Source organism: Trachypithecus francoisi, unplaced genomic scaffold (assembly GCF_009764315.1).
Source record: "Trachypithecus francoisi isolate TF-2019V2 unplaced genomic scaffold, Tfra_2.0 Lachesis_group21, whole genome shotgun sequence".
Lineage (NCBI taxonomy): Eukaryota > Metazoa > Chordata > Mammalia > Primates > Cercopithecidae > Trachypithecus > Trachypithecus francoisi.
In genome coordinates this window covers 26,232,570-26,238,335 of record NW_022681467.1, presented here as the reverse complement: position 1 = coordinate 26,238,335, position 5,766 = coordinate 26,232,570, and the positions used below count along the sequence as shown (strand labels likewise).

The 5,766-nt window shown below is 41.5% G+C and overlaps 1 long non-coding RNA gene and 1 other non-coding gene across 2 annotated transcripts; both read right to left on the bottom strand.

Annotated features, from left to right (window-relative positions):
• Positions 1-2,339: 2,339 nt before the first annotated feature.
• Positions 2,340-2,402, bottom strand: LOC117069143. Its single transcript, XR_004431394.1, has one exon. It is a non-coding gene; the product is annotated as a U7 small nuclear RNA (small nuclear RNA).
• A 729-nt stretch (positions 2,403-3,131) lies between these two features.
• On the bottom strand, positions 3,132-4,059 carry LOC117068263. The gene is made up of 3 exons (XR_004431051.1): positions 3,946-4,059; positions 3,504-3,715; positions 3,132-3,430 (listed from the first exon to the last, which is right to left on the bottom strand). It is a non-coding gene; the product is annotated as an uncharacterized LOC117068263 (long non-coding RNA).
• Positions 4,060-5,766: the final 1,707 nt, after the last annotated feature.

The window sequence follows — 5,766 nt, the reverse complement described above, 5'->3', positions numbered from 1 at the left end:
CGCCATTCTCCTGCCTCAGCCTCCCGAGTAGCTGGGACTACAGGCGCCCGCCAACTCGCCCGGCTAGTTTTTTGTATTTTTTTAAGTAGAGACGGGGTTTCACCGTGTTAGCCAGGATGGTCTCGATCTCCTGACCTCGTGATCCGCCCGTCTCGGCCTCCCAAAGTGCTGGGATTACAGGCTTGAGCCACCGCGCCCGGCGAAAAGATTATTTTTAAAAAAGACACACTTGTGTCTTTACTGTGAGTGGATCTTGCAGGACTGGCAGTCACTCTTGGTGAGTTAGGAAGTGGTGAGTGGATGTGAAAGTCTAGGACATTACTGTACACTACTGTAGACTTTATAAACACTGCACACTTAGGCTATACTAAATTTATTTTTAAAATTTGTTTCTTCAATAGTTAACTTTAGCTTACTGTAACTGTTTTGTTTTATAAACTTAAAAAACTTTTAAAGACACTTTTTGTATTATTTCATAATAACACTTACCTTAAAATAGGAACACATTGTGCAGCTGTGTAAAAATATTTTCTGTCTTTATATCCTTATTCTATAAGCCTTTTTCTACTTTTAATTTTTTTTACTTAAATTTTTTTTGTTGTTGTTAAAAACTAAGACACAAACACACACATTAGCTTCAGCCCACACAAGGTCAGGATCATCAATATCACTGTCTTCCAGCTCCATGTCTTATTCCACTGGAAGGTTTTCAGGGCAATACCACATGTGGGGCTATCATATCCTATGATAACAATACTTTCTTCTGAATACCTCCTGAAAAACCTATCTGAGGCTGTTTTACAGTTAACTTATTTTTGTTAATAAGTAGAAGGAGCACACTCTAAAATAACAATATAAAGTATAGTAAATATGTAAATCAATAAGTTGTTTATTATCATTATCATGTATTATGTACCGTATTTTTTTTTTTTTTGAGATGGAGTTTCGCTCTGGTTGCCCAGGCTAGAATGCAATGGCACAATCTTGGCTCACTGCAACTTCTGTTTCCTGGGTTCAAGCTATTCTCTTGCCTCAGCCTCCTGAGTAGGTGGGATTACAGGCATGCACCACCACGCCAGGCTAATTTTGTATTTTTAATCGAGATGGGGTTTCTCCATGTTGGTCAGGCTGGCTTTGAACTCTCAGGTGATCCGCCCGCCTCGGTCTCCCAAAGTGCTGGGGTTACAGGCGTGAGCCACCATGCCTGGCCCATAATTGTTTTTTTTGTTGTTGTTGTTGTTTGTTTGTTTTTTGAGATGGAGTCTCGCTCTGTCACCCAGGCTGGAGTGCAGTGACCCTATCTCAGCCCACTGCAACCTCTACCTCCTGCGTTCAAGTGATTCTCCCGCCTCAGCTTCCTGAGTAGTTGGGATTACAGGCGTTAGTCACCATGCCTAGCTAATTTTTGTATTTTTAGTAGAGATGGGGTTTTGTCATGTTGGCCAGGCTGGTCTTGAACTCCTGACCTCTGGAGATCCACCTGCCTCGCCTCCCAAAGTGCTGGGATTACAGGCGTGAGCCACCGTGCCTGTCTATGTACATAATTGTATGTGCTAGACTTTTTTTTTTTTTTTTTTTGAGACGGAGTCTCGCTCTGCCGCCCAGGCTGGAGTGCAAGTGGCCGGATCTCAGCTCACTGCAAGCTCCGCCTCCTGGTTTACGCCATTCTCCTGCCTCAGCCTCCCGAGTAGCTGGGACTACAGGCGCCCGCCACGTCGCCCGGCTAGTTTTTTGTATTTTTAGTAGAGACGGGGTTTCACCGTGTAGCCAGGATGGTCTCGATCTCCTGACCTCGTGATCCGCCCGTCTCGGCCTCCCAAAGTGCTGGGATTACAGGCTTGAGCCACCGCGCCCGGCCTGTGCTAGACTTTTATACCAATGCAGTGTAGTAGGTTTGTCTACAGCAGGCTCACCCGAAACATGTGAATAATACATTGCACTATGATGTTAGAACAGCTACAATGTCACTTGGTGATAGGAATTTTTCAGCTTCATTATAATATTATGGGACCAGTGTCATATGCATGGATGGTCATTGACCAAAATGTCCTTATGGGATGCATGACTATAATTAAATGATAAAAGCACTTTGTACTCTGAGAAAAAACAACACTACCTGTCGAACTCCAAATCTGCAAATAAATGAAGATTGGAGCCTTTCCTGTTAGACTCCCTAACAAAAACAACTTTATTTCTTACTTGTGTGATATACTATGTCTGAAAATATGTGATTGCCTTTATAATGATCATATGAGAAAATTGCTGTTTTTTTCTACCTTGGACAGACTAACTCCTTGGTAATTTTTTCCCTTGAAGTATCTGTTGTATTTTTTTCCCATGGGGGTTTTCTGATTAAAAACTGGAAAATCTGCTAGACAAATTCTAAAAGAGCTATAAAACTTGTATTTTTCATTGGGTGATTTATCATTCTAAAGGAAAAAACTTCTTTCCTGGTAAATTTTTGTTTTCTAAATGCTTATTTTGTCTTTTTTTTCTTCTTTTTTTTGTGATGTCACACAACAACCAAAATAATTACAGATTGTGGTACGCACTGTGTAAGAAATAAGGGTGGTGATACAATGGAGTTCAACTCAAGAAGAGGAAATAATTGCTTTAGATTAGGGGTCAGCAAACTTCTTCTGTAAAGGATCAGATAGTACATATTTTAGACTCTGTGTGACATCCCTTGTCTGTCACAACTCACAGTTCCGCCACTGTTTTGGGAAAGTAGCCATAGACGATATGTAAACGAATGGGCATGACTATGTCCCCGTAAAACTTTATTTACAAAATTGGGTGGTGGGCCAGATTTGAACATGGGCCATTGTTTGCTGATTCCTGCGTGATATCACGAGCTCATGCAAGGCCTTCCTGAGGACATGATGTTTACGATAAAATGTGAAGAATAAAAAGAAGCTGGCTTTCCATGCAGAAAGGATAGGCTGGTCAAAGTCCCTGAGACAGAGAAGAGTTTGGTGTATCTGAGAAACAGTAAAGGGGCCAGTGGCTAAAGCACAAGCCAATCAAGCAGAGTGTGAGATCTGCAATGTTGGCAGGAACTGGGTCATGCAAGATCTCGTGGGTCCCAGTAAGGAGTTTGGATTTTATTCTAAGAGCAGCAGAAACTTACTGTAGGATTTTAAACTGTGGAGTGACTTTATTAGGTATTAACTTTAAAATGGCTGCTATGACTTTGAGGAGGACAAAATACATGGGTTATAGTAAGGAGGTTATTGTAGTAATTTGCACAAAAGATGATGGTCAATGTGAAAGATGGCACTGGAGATGGAGAGACATAGTTGGCCTTGAGAGGCATTTTTTAGGGTCCACTGATAGAACCTTTTGATTGTTTGAGCGCAGTTGTCAAAGGAAGGATCAAGGATGACTCCGAGGATTCTGGCAGGAGCTGGGTGAATGGTGGTGCTGTTTACTGAGACAGAAAGAGTGGGTGAGTGACAAGACGTGAAAGTGAGGGAGAGGGAACTCAGAATCACGCTACTCACATGCCAAGTTGGAGGTGCCAATTAGATATCCAAGTGCAAATGTCAACAAGGCAGTTAGAGCTCAGCGGGAGAGGTTGAGACTGGAGGAGTACACTTGGGATTCATCAACGTAAACATGGCACTTTAAACCACTACATTGCATGGCCCATAATCCTGGCACTGTGGGAGGCTGAGGTGGGAGGATTGCTTGAGCCCGAGAGTTCAAGATCAGCCTGAGCAACATAGAGAGATCCTGTTTCTACAAACAATACAAAAATTATCAAGACTTGGTGGTGTGCCTGTGGTCCCAGCTACTTAGGAGACTGAGGTGGGAGGATCATTTGAGCCCAGGAGGTAGAGACTGCAGTGAGCCATGATTATACTACTGCACTCCAGCCTGGGCAACGGGAGTGAGACCCTGTCTCAAAAAAAAAAAAAAAAAATTGTGCTAAAATATACATACATTCACATTGTTGTACAGCCATCGCACCATCCATCTCCAGAAATTCCCATCCTCCCATTCTGAAACTCCATACCTATTAAACAATAACTCCCCATTCCTCCCCCTCCGACCCTGGCAACCACCATTCTACATTCTGTCTTTGTGACTTTGACCACTCTAGGTATCTCATAGAAATGGAATCACACAGTATTTGACCTTTTGTGACTGGCTTACTGCACTTAGCATAATGTCTTCAAGGCTCATTTATATTTAGAGTGTGTCAGAGTTGCATTCCCTTTTTCATTTTTTTCTATTTTTTTGTTATTGTGAAATACACATAACATAAAATTTACCGTCTAAACCATTTTATTTTATTTTTTATATATTTTTTTTCTTGAGGTAGGGTCTTGCTGTGTCACCCAGGCTGGAGTGCAGTGGCGCAATCATGGCTCACGGTGACCTCAACCTCCTGGGATCAAGTGATCTCCTGCTTCAGCCTCCTGAGTAGTTGGGACTACAGACATGTGCCAACACCATCTTAACCATTTTAAAGTGTACAGTTCAGTGGTATTAAGTACAGTCATAATGTTGTACAATCATCGCCACCATTCATTTTCAGAACTCATTTCATCTTGTACAATTGAAACTCTATACCCGTTCGTCAATAACTCCCCATTCCTCTCTCCTCCCAGTACCTGGCAACCACCATTCTGTTTTCTATCTCTACAACTTTGACTATTCTAGGTACCTCTGTTTTCTATCTCTTCAACTTTGACTATTCTAGGTACCTCATATAGGTGACATCGGACAATATTTGTCTTTTTGTAACTGGCTTATTTCACTTAACATTCTCATGGTTCATCCACGTTGTAGTATGTGTTAGAATTTCTTTTTAAAGGCTGAATAATATGACAGTGTATGTATACACCATATTTTGCTTCTCCATTCAGCTGTTGATGGACACTTGGGTTACTTACGCCTTGATTTTTTGTTTTTGTATTTGTTTTGAGATGGAGTCTCGCTCTGTTGCCCAGGCTGGAGTGCAGCGGCACGATCTCAGCTCACTGCAACCTCCCCATCTTGGGTTCAAGCGATTCTCATGTCTCAGTCTCCCAAGTAGCTGACATGACAGGTGTGCGCCACCATGCCACACTATTTTTTGTATTTTTAGTAGAGACGGGGTTTCACTGTGTTGGCCAGGCTGGTCTTGAACTTCTGACCTCAAGGGATCTGCCTTCAGCCTCCCAAAGTTCTGGGATTACAGGTGTGAGCCACCGCAGCCACTGGCCTTGCTTCCACATTTTAGCTACTGTGAGTGTTGGTGATATGAACATGGATATACAAATATCTTTTTGAGACAATGTTTCCATTTCTTTTGGATACATACCCAGAAGTAAAAATGCTGGCTCATAGGGTAGTTTTATGTTTAGTTATTTTTAGGAACCACCACACTTTTTTCCAAGAGGCTGTATCATTTTACATTCTCACCAACAGTGGACAGGGCTCCAATTTCTCCACATCCTTGCAAACCTTATTCTTTTCTTTTTTTTTCTCTTAATAGTAGCCATCTTAATGGGTTTGAGGTGGTATCTCATTATAGTTTTGACTGCATTTCCCTTATGATTAGTGATGTTGAACATCTTTTCGTATACGTATTGGCCATTTGTATATCTTTTTTGGAGGAATATCTACTCAAGTCATTTTTGAATTGGGTTGGTGGGGTGTTTTTTGCTGTAGAGTTTTAGGAATTCTTTATATATTCTGGATATCAATCCAGATGTATACTTTATCACATGTTACATATGGTTTTTCATATCAGAAGGCATATAAGATTTATGCTTT